Raw genomic sequence first — 14,931 nt, 5'->3', positions numbered from 1 at the left:
TCCTTGTTCATTCCTCACTCTTACCACCTTCATCCCATTTCCCTGCTATTCACTAGGTTGATTGTTCACTTCAGAAATGCATAAGCCACCAATTTGCTATATTCTACCCCTATTGTTTCTCTAACTTTTCATAACTTGTATAGCTTCTCTCGACCTCCAAATGGCTTTATCACGTGATGCCCATTTTACTACAAAATGTACCAAGCTCCTCCCCCTCTTTAGTGCTTCTTCTTCCAGCAGCTCTTTCATATTTTCTTGTCTAAGAAAAGCATCATTTAAACCTCCCCTCATCTCCCAACCTTTTAAACCACCCTCTTCTCCTGATCGCTTGTAATCACCCTTGCTTTAACTATAGGATAGCCATAACTTACTTTGTCTATATTTCTCCCTTTCAGTTTGCTCTTCTAGCCCCGTCATACTATTCGCTTAATCTCCCTCCTATCCTCCAGTTCTTTTATACTGATCTTCCTTTCCCTGAACCCATATATATAATTTAATATTCAGCACCCCTTTTCTGTCCTTCCCATAGTTAAAATAATCTGTATCACTCTCACCTTCTGTTTACAATTTCTTATGCCTCTCCTATATGAATAAGTACATTCCCTCTTCCATAGGTCAGTGTCACCATTTGGCCTCTCCTACTGCTCATCAATTTGTAAAGCAGATGAGGTTCCAACTAGCTGAGTTTAATTCACAGGTGCTGAGCACCCCAATTGTCTTTCTTCTTAGGAAGCCATTGGTGGCATGGTTTCTGTCTGTGAGCTGGAAATTACTTTTTAAGTTAATTTCTCTTTTTGTATTTTTATATGAGCATGGGATTTATATACATAAGTAATAGGGGGTGATACCCCCATGTGGATGGTGCAGTGGAGCTACCTTCCCTGGAAAAAGCACTTCTGAAAAATGTCTTGAATTGAAGGTTTAACCATCTGTTTTTGTCTGGTTTTACCATGTATTTTAACAATGTATGCATATTGCTGTTTGACCACAGCCCACTTTCTATGCTTAATCCTTTTACTTACTATGGGAACTTCTCAGCTTGATTATGAATTCATTTGGGAGGTATCCTTTTCATATTGATGCACACATTCCATTTATCTTCCCCTGAGCGTATTCCTGTTGTGACAAACAGTCAGATCATATCCCCATCTAACACTGGCAAATTTATAACAGGGCTTCATGCAACAAAAAGACATCCTTTCCTAGGACAGTGTTGTATAAGCCTTAGGTATAGCTCCCCATATCACAACATAATTCCACTTTTGACTGTCAACCCAGTTAGATTCTTTATTGTTTCTTTCATGCCATAAGTGTAAAAAAATCAAACTGAAATCTATTGTAAAACATAAATTATATATTACTTAGTTGCCTAAAGCATATCTTCCACTGTTAATAACAGATGTCATACTTTGAGATAACACTGAATCATATACACACTGTTCGGTCATAAGAACCAATGAAATATGCGGAAATGCAAAGGTTTTCCCCTTACTTTTCCTATTCTACATTAAAATGGCACACTACTTTTCTTAGTAAGTCTATCAAAGAACTTGCAAACATGTATGTATCGCAAAATATATGAATAGCAAATAAATAAAAAGACTCCCTACTGAAATGTCAGCACTTGAAATGTCAAGTGCCAACATGCCAAAAAAGACTAAAAATGCAGGAGAAAAGGGAATCTTGAACATTGCTCTTTCCCTTTAAACTTCCTTTTGCAGGGGAGCAAGCCCCCCTGCAACCACCCCCAATGTAGAGGACAAGACCCCCACACCACATAAACTTATACATACTAACTCAGAGATTGCTATACCTCAGAGAAAAGTAAATATCCTGAGAAATGGCCATCTTAGACTTAGTATATGCAAGTCAATTTTTTTGGCCATTCAGTCTCAGTCTTTCAGGACTCACTATAGCAGGTCCTGGCATTTCCAATGGTTACCTATAAAACTATTATGCAATAAGTATTGCCCCCCCACACTTAAGGTTTCAAATGAACACATATTAAATCCTTTCCCTGTGACCTAAGAAAAGATAGCCCCAGCACACTGAAATTAACTACCAACAGGTATTAGAAGGGAGGCCAAATTCTCTAAATTAAAATAATAATAATTACAGCAACAGCAGTACAGCAGCTAGAGGACAGGGACAGTGGCTAACAGGGAAACAGCAAAAAAATAATCTAACCATACTTTTATCCCAACTTCACTTAAGCATAACTTCCCTCTAACTTTTTTCTTAAAATGACTATCCATACTTACAGTTCTCACAATGACTGTCTTCTAAAATCATATTATTAAAGCCTACTCACAACCTCTGTTATAAGCTGGTATTGACACAGCTAACTGACATATATAACTGCAGGTATTATCTTTCAGGATCTGTTGATAATTATGTATTTTGAAATGAATCTCTACTTGTATATTCATGTAAATACTGATCTTTTTAGCCTGTGAACTGTTCAGTCTGTCATTTATTTCAGAATGGTTGCAAACTGCAGGTGTGTGAGACTGTATCTGCAGAAGTATTTGACTTGTACCACCTCTTACAGTGATATCAATAACAGCTTGTTAAGCACTGGAATGCCTTTTGGCTCATGGCTGAAAATGGTCCATGACTAACTGTCCTACGTGGTAAACAAATCCATTAAATAAATAAAAAATCCCTAAAGATCTCAATTTTTTTGCATTTAGTTATCCTCTTCCAGGGATTTTCCTTCTGTGTGCTTTTTCCCATTGTGCCTGATGACCAGCAAACAGACCCCTGTTAGCCACAACCATTCATCCAAGTGTTCCACAGTGTGAGTTGACCAGGGGAGGCCATCTAACAAACTGAAAACCTAGTGGTGGTTTGTACCCATGCCTGCTTCACTGGAATGAGGGTGTATCTATTTAAGCCTAACCACTAATCTGCAGTATGGGCCATAACCCCTCCTAGGATGGGAACACCAATCTTCCCTTCATTTCAGTTGTTAATCGATCTTTGGTTGCTTTGGTCATAGTCAGGGCTTTATCCCTCAATGCCACTGGAGTTCACTTCCTGTTCTAATCTGTTCATTCCTTTAAGTAATGAGAACTGAGACAGTAGCTGGCCTTTTCTTACATGATCCTTTGCATCAGACAACTTCCTTACAATTTCATTGAATAATGGTACAATACTTTCTGTCTCCTAATTGCCACAAAGTATTTCTTCCTTGAGGGATCTGCCTATATGTATGCATGCTGTCTCCTCCTGTATCTGGTACAGGAAGGATCACCCTGCTAAGCTATGCACAGCTTTGCTTTATGTAGCTTCAGATGCACTTACAAAATTCAGTGTGGGTAAAACAGAAAGACATTTGCTTGATTTAAAAATAAAAGGCTGAAACTAGTGCGTTTGTTACAAAATGCAAAAGAAGCTGACTACACTGAGGCTTTCAAACTAGATGTACTTCAAGCTGTTTTTCCTGGTATGTGAGTAGATAAATTATTTAATATTATGCAGAATTGAAATGCCAAGTTAAAGTGAATTGATTGGGCAAGTGTGGGTTGAGTGAAATGGTGTCTTTAAAATCATGCTTGCATAAATATAAAAAAAATTGTTTTAAAAATGAGTGTTTGTGTGTATAGCATGCCAATTCTTTTACATGTGTTGTTACATACATTGAAAAGTATATTTTTATTTTGTGTACTATAGCTTTAAGAAGTTGATTTGTTTTCACTCTTTGAGGCAAAGCTGATCATGTGCTTCTTGGTAGGTGTTTTAAATATGGTGTTAGGCGTCAGCGTCTTTTTTGATAATTTGCTTGAGGAAGGATGTATTATATAAACGGTAATCTAAAAGCATTTTTGGTAATATGAGGTATCAGTTTTCACTAAATGTAAGTTCATATTTTTATTGTTTCTCTGTGGGACTTTTGTAGCTTTTCAGTTGTGTTTTCATAGCAGTCTTCCATTGCAGCTTGCCTTGGATTTTTTTGGTTGTTGTAACTGAACTTTTTTTTACCTTTGTGTGACAATGGTTCAAGTCATTTCTCAATGACGAGACTCTTAAGCAGTATCCCCTTGAGCTTTCTAAACAGTAGGGTAATTGTATTCATGTATTTTTGATAAATAGAAATGTTAGCTGCAAGGGGTTGCAATAATTTATATTTGTTTCAGACAGTGGGAATGCTATGGCTAAATTATTCTCCCATAAATTAAACATGCTTTATGGAGCTGTTCTTTTTTGTTTTAGATAAGGTTTTTCAGCTCTCCCCTTGCCCCTCCCCCTCCATGCACACACTTTAGTTTCAGGTTCAGCAAAGCTATTTCTACTATTCACTTACCCAAAAAAGGAGGTATGGCCCAGCATTTGTAGGAGCTAGTATACTTTTCAGGACTAATGCACATTTACAAAGCTGCAGGTAATTGTTACTTCTCTGTTAGTAAATAACTAAGGGAAATGAGCAGGCATCAGAACAACTGTGTAACATTACTCAGCTGCTATGTGGTGTGTAACTACTCTTGCAGAACCGTAAAACTGTAGAAGGTTATCCTGTGTTATGTGGGCCTTTGATACTATTGTTTTATTAGAAGACAAAGTAAAAATTGTGAGAGGAAACAGTTTAAGTTAAAACAGTGTGTTCCAGAGATGATATTCCATATTGGAATGCACAAAAATTTTAAAAACTAAGTTTATGCAGCTGCAGATGGATGCATGTCCAGATACTTCTGTTTCTGCTTTATATAGTGAAGCCTAATCTGCAGTATCCTACAGGCTTCCCATAATCACACACGGTCCCTGAGTCAGTTACCTGAATTCTGGAAAGTAATTTATGAAGTGTTCTGAAATAATCTCCATGAAGAAAATAAGGGGTATAAAGGCAGGCCCAAGTTCCTAGTTTATCAGATTCATTTTTGTAGTTTAGTACTGTCTGTTGTAGTAATAAGGGGGAGTTACTTGAGGGGTATGGGGTGGTCAGTTTATTCTACTTCTTCTTGAGCCCTACATTCAGATGTTTGAGGAGGACAGTCCAATGAACATGTGCACCACTATGTATTCCTTGGCTCCCCTCGTGTATACATGCTGCCATGAATACCTCAGGCTTGAGTGCTTACTGCTTTTACCCATGTACATCACATACTCCCATACATACATACATACTACAACCCTCCCATTATATATAAATGTCACATACTTCCTTGCATGCTCCTAAACAAATGGCATGTTACAATGCATACTGCATAGTCTCATGTCGACATGTCTTCATGTATACAAGATGCACCTTGCAGACTTCATGCTATTATGTGTTTCACAGGCCCATATGTGATGGGCTTACTTTACCTATAATATTGTTTAAATGAACTAATGAGCTCTGCATTCATTATGATAACATTGTATTTACATGAACTTTGATCGGACAAAACAGCAGTCTGCGCTTAAATGGAAAACCATGATATGGATGATGGCAATGCTATCTGAGGGAAGACAGTGTGAACCAAAACATGCATTAAAGCAGCAGTGTAGAAGGTTAAGAATAAAATTATCTATGATATGAGAATCTCAATTTTTCAGAAGAGGCAGTTGAATGTGGCATGTAAAGTGTGTATATCAAAAATACAACCTCCAAAATGTATGAGGTGATTGGGAGGGGGAGGGGATGTGGACAACCATTATACTTTGGAAAAGATGCATATGGAGTAGTAAGGTATATGTGGCTAAACACTGAACATGTATCTAAGTGGAGGGAGAGCATATTTGATAAAAAATTATATAAAAAAAATAAAAATAATTAGTAGCTGTATTGTTATCCATGCAAATATTCATGTCATGTTATTTGCTCCCCCCCCCCTTTTTTTTTTTTTTTCAACGTGTTGATCCAAAAATGTAGTGTTCATATGTAGTAGGAGAATCTATCCATAAGCAACAAGAAGGCAAACAAAGCAAATGTAAAGACATTGCAGGTGTATCAGGATGTAATATATCTGTACTATATGCATAATGGCAAATGCAAGTAGGTAACCGTGCACTCTGTATATTTTGAAGGGCAAGGTATTTCAGGATTGTATAACTGACACTTTTCTACAATTATATATTGTATGTGTATGTGTCAACTTCACATAACCGAAATCTCAGTAAACCGACTTTCATAAGACCAAGACCACAAAACCGAAATCCCACAAATCCGACACCTGAAATACCAGACATACATCGAACCAAAACAACAAAATCCCGACTTATCCCCCACTCAGTGAAAATTATGACAGTAAAAACTAATACCTTTGCAACAGCGCACTAAAACATTCCAACCCAAACTACATACTTGACCTCCCCTACACCCTGCCCACCAACTAATGTATGCAAACCCAAAGAAAATCCCACTAAATATGTATGATGGTGTCTATAGCACCGACATATTCATAACAAATGCTTAAATTAAATAAAAACAACTATTTAATTTCAACTGTAATGTGATGTTCTTCGTCTTCCCTTGCTGCAGTCCTGACAATTGCGCATGACGTCTTTTGCCGCATGGTCGATGCAGAAGCAATTTTGGCGCAGTGGCAGGTTGGCGTTTGAGATTTTCAACATTTTGGTTTTTCTTGCCTCAGTATTTAACCGATGTCAGAAAAAGTGAATAACTGTATTTCTTGTGGGAAGCAGATACATATCATACTTTGTGTATACCTTGTTTAGGGCCTGCTTGTGCTAGATTTAACAAGTGCTAGCAGTGAAGTCTAGGGTGAGGAACCGACAGTCCCGGACGCCGGTCCTTTAGCCTAGGGAGCCAGGAGGTTTTGCCAGGAGTCTCTCATGGAGTCTCAGGCAGACTTTACTGTTACAGGATGTGCCCTCTCAGGAGGTAGGCCAGGCTGCGGGGGCTTCTCAGGTAACTGTTCTTCCCTCTCTTCCCAAGCTAGTTAGGGCCTCTCCTTCTGTTGCCAAGGCTTCTTTTTGCGGGAGGCCAAGTTCAGCTTCGTAGGGGCTTCTCCTAGCATTTCGGGCTCTGTGCCTAAGAAACATATGCTTAAAATGGCAGAAGATTTGATTACTCTGATTAGAGGTTCTATGCCCCCACCTGATAAGAGGCCTAGGGTGGAACAGGAGTTTGATAGTTTTGAACAGTGTTCACAGGCTTCAGAGTCTTCTGTGGAAGACTTGCAAGAGTTTCCTACTTATTCTGATTCTGATGTGGATGATTCCCACTCCATGAGGGAGCACTTTAAATGGGAAGGCCAAGATTACTCTGACTCAGAAAAAGGCTTAGGGAATTCTTGTTTTGCCCCATAGGCCCTTAGCTATTCCTCCTGTGTTGAATGTGGTGGAGGATGTTTTGCAGAGGCTTCTCTGAACCCTGATTCCTTGCCTCCTGCTCCTGTTAAGCCTGATAGGTATTATAGGGCTCATAAGTATTTGTTTAAGAGTCACCCAGAAACTGTTTCTCAGGGGCGTAAAGGTGTTAAAGCTTCTGTGGTTAAAAATCCTGTACCCTCTGATAAAGAGGCAAGGGCTTTGGATAGGTGGGGTAAGAAAGTATATACTTCTTCCACTCTAGCCATGAGGTCAATTTCATATGCTGAAATATCAGAATTATCTCCTTTCACAATTGAAATCTAAGGTGGATGCTTGTATTGAGTGTAAAGAATTGCTGGATTTGGTTCATGTGTCTGAACAAGTGGGTAAGCATTCTTTGCAGTGTGGTTTTGATGCTGTTCAGGCCTCCTCGAGGGTGGCTGCTACTAGTTCTGTTCTGACATGCATGGTTGAAGGATCAGAATTTAGCTGAGCATGTTAAGACCAGGATTTTGGATGCTCCTTTACAGTCTGATGTGTTGTTTGGACCGCCTGTGGAAGCAGTTTTAAAGAAAATGGAGGACAAAGGTCTATGCAGACTGTTAAAGATTTTGCAGGTGCAGCCGTTTAGTAGAAATTGGCCTGCTAAGGGGTGGACATATCCTGCTTATGGTTCCCAGTCTAGGGGTAGGTCTAAGATCAGACAGTTCACCTGCTCAGACTTCTGGTGAGGGCAGGGGGTCAGTCCTTTTCGTAGCAGAACCAATGACCCTTTTTTTTCAGCAGCAGTGGACTCCCTGGCAGCTCCCTTTGGGAGGAAGATTGTCTCTTTTCAAGAAAATTGGGATTTAATCACTCAAGACAGATGGGTGCTGGATATCATTCATCACGGGTACAGATTTTATTTCCACACAATGCCCCTTTCAAAGGCATGCCAGATGTTCCTCGAGGCTCACAAGCAAGTTTCTCAGTTATCCAGATAGGGGCTATTCAGCCAGTCATTTTATTCGCTGTTTCCTACGTACAAGAAGGGGGGCGTGTGGAGACCAATTGATTTTTATCTATCCTCAACACTTATCTGGACATTCCCAAGTTCAAGATGTTGACGTTACAGCAACTGTTACCTCTGCTGGGCAAGGATCACTGGATGGTAACTTTGGATCTCAAGGAAGCTTACCTTCATGTGCCCATAAGGCTAAGTTGCAGAAAGTAAACTGGAGATTTTCATTATCAGTTCTCTGCATTGCCCTTTGGCTTATCTACTAGAGTATTCACAAAGGTTCTGGCTCCAGTGATAGCTTACTTCAGGCTTCAAGGCATTCAAATTTATCCTTACTTGGACGACTGCCTGATTCTGGCTCAAGAAAAGGAACACCTTCTACAGCATCTGGAATATGTCATAGCAGTGCTAAGATGCCTAGGGTATTCTGTGAACGAAATAAAGTCCAGTCTAGTACCCTCTCAAGACATGTGCTTTCTGGGTGTGAGACTGAATACAGCAGCCCAGATGGCCTTTTAACCCCGGACAAACAAAAGAGTCTGTCACTTTACTTCCATCAACTATCTCATCAGTCACTGCAAGGACAGTCCTTCAAGCATTAGGGTTCATGGCATCTTGTATTCTGGTGCTTCCCAATGCCAAACTGCATATGAGGAAGCTGCAATGGTATCTCAAAAATGTATGGACACAGCACTGCCAAGATTTGGACACTGTCATTCAAATAATACCTTGCCTTCAAAAGGAATTCTTGTGGTGGGCTCAGGAATGTCACCTAAACAAGGGACTCTCTGTGACCCGCCAGGTCAGATTTTAACGACAGATGCCTCGGACACTGCTTGGGAGCTCATCTAAATGGAAAGTGGATACAAGACAAGTGGCCTGCCAGACTACAGCATCTACATATCAACATGAAGGAGATGTTAGCAGTCCAGTTTGCATTGATAGCGTTCAAGGAGTTACTTCTTCCAGGGCAGGTGTTGATTCTGACAGACAACACAACTGTCATGTGGTACATCAACAAAGGGGGGAACACATTCTTATCCTCTATGCAGGCAAGCAATGATTTTATGTAAGCCTGCAACTGACTCTTCAGGCAAGGTTTCTGCCAGGAGCACAGAACTCCTAGCAGATGTATTAAGCAGACAAATCATGGATCCCAGTGGACAGTGGAAACTGGATCTTCATGTATTTCAGAAATTGACAGTGTCATGGGGAACTCCAGACATAGATCTGTTCGCTTCTCCACTAAACCACCAGCTGCCAAGGTATTGCACAAAGGGGTTTCATCACACAGCTTGGAAAGTGGATGCTCTGTCTTTCAGTTGGAAAAACTTCATGTCTATGCCTTTCCACCTCTACCTCTTCTTCCAAAGGTATTACTAAAGGTCAGACAGGACAGGCCAAGGATGATTTGATAGCTCCAGATTGGCCTCGCAACACTGGTCCACTTCTAAGGAGTCTTGTAAAGAAGCCTCCATGGCCTTTACCTCTGATTCCTCATCTGTTATCTCAGAAGGACGGTCATCTGCTCAATGTCAAGCTTCAATCTCTTCATCTCACAGCTTGGCATATTCTGTGTTGAAGCATGGTAGGTCTCAGCTTCCTCAACAAGTTTTAAATGTGATTATGGAAGCTAGAAGGCCTAGTACTAGGAGAAAAATGGAAGAGATTTTTATTTTGGAGTACAGCAAAGAATTTGGAGATTTCAGAGCCTAATTTGAGTGTGGCTCTTCAATATCTTACTGAATTATTGGACAAAGGTTTGTCTTTCTCTTCCATAAAGATTCATGCTGCAGCAATTTCAGCTCACTATGATTGTGACCCACCTTTGTTTCGCATCCTTTGTTCAAGCAGTTTCTTAGAGGGCAAGAATATAAGACCCCGAGCTCCTACTCCTGCTTGGGATCTCAATTTTGTGTTGGAAAAACTTACTCTACAACCTTTTGAGCCTGCAGCTACTGCTGAATTGAAATATTTGTCATGGAAGACTGCTTTTCTGTTGGCTATTACTTCTGCAAGAAGGGTGTCTGAGTTGCAGGCCCTTATGGCAGTAGAGCCCTTTTTGATTTTCCATAAGGACAGGGTATCATTAATCCTTCCTTTATGCCTAAGGTGGTTTCTAGTGTGGCTTTAAACCAAACTATTCATTTAAATACGTTTTTTGCAGATACTCAAAATAAATAGGAAAAGATTTTGCACACTTTAGATGTACACAGGCAATTGCGTTATTATTTGAGCAGGACTAAAGATTTTAGGCAGTCTCAGCAGTTACTTGTTTCTTTTGCTTTAAGTTCACAGGGCAAGCCACTGTCAAAACAAACTATTTCTAGGTGGATTGGCTTTTGCATTGCATTTTGTTATTCCCATCATGGCAAAGAGGTTCCAGCTGGGATTAGGCCTCATTCCACTAGGGCTACTGCCACTTCAACAGCATTTCTAGGGGGTGGCAACTAAGGATATTCTGGAAGCAGCTACTTGGAGTTCAGTGCATACTTTCTCTAGGCATTATCACCTGCCTATATACTCTAAGACTAGAGCTGGTTTTGCCACAGCTGTTTTACAAGGCATGTTGTCAGCTCCTGCTACTTTATAATTTGCCAGCCTCCCTTATCTCTGCTTTGGGATTCTACCCAATTGTCAGGACTGCAGCAAGGTAGTACAGTTTTGTACCTACCATAAATGTAGATGTTCGAGGATTCCCTTGCTGCAGTCCCCCTCCCTCTGTGTTTCAGGGTGGTTGTGTAGGTGAGTTTACATGCTTATATTTTTGTATATATTACTGTATATATTGTACATGTTTTTGGTGCAGGTTGTTTTGGGACTTGTCTTTTGGTCTTCTGACATCTGGGGCAAGAAAAGACTGAGGAAATGACGTCGGTCATGCGCATTAGTACCCTGACCATGACCGACGCCAGCCTTATACTCTGGTATTCGGGCCGACTATACCCAATTGTCAGGACTGCAGCAAGGGAATCCTCGAACATCTACATTTATGGTAGGTACAAAACTGTACTTTTTGCAGGGGGCTGTGCCCCAACCCCCCTGCAAATTAAATATACCAACTCTGAGATCGCACTACAGTGTGGAAATGAGCAGCTTTCCTGTTCTGCTCAGCTTGGACTGTCTGCATTTCAAACATTCATAGGATCATAGGAAGTTACTAGGCTATTGGCTTTGATGCCCTTACAAGCCTAGCCAAGAATTTAGCCCATTTCCCAACAAGTCAGCACCCGATGCCCCTGTCCAGCAGGGACACAGGTGGAATCCCAGGGGTGTATTTTCTGTTCCCCATCCAGTTATCCAGGTTGCGCTTAAAAAGGATTAATGAGGTACTCTGCTTGACATGGAGAGGGAGTCTAATGCACTGAAGGGGGAGTCTCTGGGACACAAATCTGTCCCGCCACTGGTACACTGCTCATTATATGGGTCTACAGCTTGAGGCAGCTTCCCCTATTTTGATTAGGTGGGTTCTGTCAGTGAGCCAGTTTGCTAACCATCTAGTGACATACAGATTGATGCATAGTTGAGGGAATTTATCTATTATATCTGAGTGAGGAATGGTATCGAAGGCTATGGCCAGGTCAAGGTAGGTGGTGTGCATAGTCTTCCCCTTGTCCATGGCTTTGGTGACTGTCTCAAAGAAGTCGAAGAAATTTAACAGGAATGACTTCCCCTTGATGAAACCAAACTGTGTGGGATCAAGTGTTTGGGATCAAGTGTTTGGAGGTTGCCAATGTCCTTGTTAATAGGTTCATAGGCTCATACTAGGCTATCTGCCCTAGGGCATTTATAAGCCTAGCCAGAGTGTGTTTGGCTTTCGCCACCCATTTTAAATGAATTTTGCTATGTTCTTTTTTGAGGTTAGTATACTGTGCCTCTGTCTAACAGTGACACAGAAGTGATACCCAGGGTAAACCTACGATCTCCCATCCACTCATCAAGATTCCTCTTGAAGAGAGTCAGTGAGGGACTCTGCCTAACCTGGACTGGGATTTTATTCCAGAGTGAAGGGAGCCTCTGGGTTATGAATCTGTCCCTCCAGCATGTCCTATTTATTTCAGTGCTGAGGTTCAAGTCTCTCGAGCGCGTAGCTCGATGGGATTTGGATTTTCTGAGGTGCAGCATGTCCATTAATTCTGGGTTGGACATGGCTTTATACGTCAGGCACAGATCACCTCTGAGCAGGCGATATGTCACTGAGTAGAGCTGGAGTGTCTTTAACTGGGCAGCATATGGCATCTGTTTGAGCCCTTTGATCCTCTTGGTGAGGTACTTTTGGGGTCTTTCCAGTTGCTGCAGGTGTCTGGTAAGGTACATCCCAAAATGGGCATTGTACTCAATTATGGGCTTGATGAGGGATGAGTAAAGAGGCACGATGACCTCCCCTGATCTAGATGTGACTCCCTTTATGATTAGGTGGGCTATATAAAATACCATTTTCTGGAGCATTTCTCCCCGGGCCTCCGCTGAAAACAGGCTCTGTTGAACCTAGTCGGACATTCCCGGTCAACAAATGTTAAATAAATAAATAAAATATAAAATGTTTTTCTAACCACTTTGGCCACATGGTTTTCAAATGAGAGATTGCTATCAACTTGGGTCCCCAGGTCCCTAATTACTTCTTCCGTACTTAATGGATTACCACCTATGTGGTAATTTGTGGGCACTTTGTTTTTGCCAAAGGGCGTTTAGCTTGAGGCCATGGCTCTGGCACCAGTTATCTGTTTCTATGAGGCCCTTTTGTAGGATGCTTGTGTTGGCTGGAGAGTCGATTATGGCGCCTAGTTTGCAGTCATCTGTGAACTTGGTCAGCCACAGTCCTTCCATGTTAGCCTGTACCTCCGAGAAATATATACCGAACAAGAGAGGTCCCAGGACTGAGCCTTATGGGATGCCACTTGTAACTGGTTTGGAGTCTGACATGGCTCCAGCAATTCTAACCATGTGGGTTCTGTCCTTGAGCCAGTTTGCAACCCATCTAGTGACATGGGGTTTATATTTAAGCTGGTGAGCTTATCTATAATGCTTGAGTGGGGTATTGTATCGAAGGCTTTTGCGAGGTCCAGGTAGGCTGTGTGGACCACCTTCCCCTTGTCAATGGCCTTGGTGACTGTTTCAAAGAAATCGACCAGGTTTAAGAGGCAGGATCTGCCCTTAACAAAGCCGAACTGGGTAGGATCCAGTGTCTGTAGGTCCCCAATATCTTTATGTATGAGGTCCATGATGATCCTTTCCATAGCTTTGCAGACCAAGCTAGTCAGGCTTATGGGGCGATAGTTTCCAGGATCCGTTGAGGCACCACCTTTGTGGAGAGGGACCACTGCTGCTGTACGCCACTCTTTGGGTACATTTCCTGTAGTAAGGCTGAGATTGAACAGTAGTTTTATGTTTGGTTTTAGCTCTTTTTGGAGTTCATGTAGTACGCAGCCCGGGACACCGTGTGGTCCCATTGATGCTGTGTTTTTTGCTTTGGAGAGGGCGGCTCTTACCTGAGCATCTGAGATGTCAGGGGGGCAGCACTCTGCTGGGATAGATATTTGTCCTTTTGGTGGGGAGGGGGGAAGAAGTTTGTGCTGAACCTGTCAATGTCTGTGGTTTCGGTGTATTTTTTGTCATTTTGGACTAATTCTGAGCATATCTGGGAATTCCCACCCAGATTCCTAACATAACTAAAGAAAGCCTTGTGATTAGAAAGCCTTGTGATTATCCTTAGTGTCCTGTGCAGTTTTTCTCTCGAAGCTGGTCTTAGACGATTTTATGAGTGCCCATAGTTTTTTGCTAATACTGATCAGAGATGCCTTCACTTTTTGGGATTTTGCTCTGTCATGTACTAGCTTCCTCCTTCTATTGTATAGTTTGTTTATGGCTGGGGTCCACCAGACAGGACGTCTGCCTTTGGAGGATTGGGTCTTGGTTTTATTTGGGATTGCATGATCCATGCATTCCTGAAGGTGTTCATAGAATGCGTTTATAAAGGATTTTGTGGTCTGGGCAGATATCCACAGGCCAGGGGCTTTGAAGGATTCCACCTCGGTTTTGAGGAGTGTGAAATTTGCTTTAGAGAAGTTTTTCACTGTGGTTTTCTGGGCATGGGGTGGGGTCGGGATGTGAATATCCAGTGAGATTAGTTTATGGTCTGATCTTACCAGTGAGGGATACACTTCTTGTCTGGAGCATAGAGTCCCCATGTTGGTGATGATCAGGTCCAGTATGTTTTCCTCTCTTGTGGGAGTCGTAACAAGTTGTTCCATAGCATTTGAGTTTATAAATTCTAGGAACCTTTGGGCTAGGGTGTTGGAGCTAGAGTAATGCTCCCATGGTTGGGTAGTTGAAGTCACCCAATATAATGGTGTTGGAGAGATCTTCATATTTTCCAGTGTTCTCAGGAAGGCCGAGTGTTGTTCCTGGGTTTGGGAGGGTGGTCTGTAGCAGGCTATATACTGGAAGGCAGTTTTACCCACTGTTAGTTGCACATGGATAGTCTCTGATGCTTTGTGCTGTGCCACCAACCTGGAGGTGTGGGTATCTTTGACGAATATTGATACTCCCCCTCCTTTTGTGGTTCGGTCCAAGTTTTGGGGCCGAAAAGCATGGTAAGAGGTATAACCTGGTAGTGCTGGGGTGCTCTCGAGAGCCTTGAACCAGGTTTCTGTTACTGCACAGATATCGATTTTCTC

At 41.6% G+C, this 14,931-nt stretch overlaps 1 protein-coding gene across 1 annotated transcript in view; it reads left to right on the top strand.

The window, feature by feature from the left end:
* The first annotated feature begins 3,765 nt into the window (after positions 1-3,765).
* Positions 3,766-14,931, top strand: part of DIRAS1 (DIRAS family GTPase 1) — a 371,581-nt gene continuing 360,415 nt past the window's right edge. The window contains exon 1 of the mRNA XM_044053984.1: positions 3,766-3,859. The gene's annotated coding sequence lies outside the window, so the exon portion shown is untranslated. The remainder of the gene's footprint in view (positions 3,860-14,931) is intronic.

This window comes from Protopterus annectens, chromosome 13.part0, assembly GCF_019279795.1.
Source record: "Protopterus annectens isolate FY-2018-M chromosome 13.part0, PAN1.0, whole genome shotgun sequence".
In the NCBI taxonomy this organism is placed as follows: Eukaryota; Metazoa; Chordata; order Ceratodontiformes; family Protopteridae; genus Protopterus; species Protopterus annectens.
Note: the sequence above shows the minus strand (reverse complement) of the source record. Positions and strands in the feature narration are given on the sequence as shown.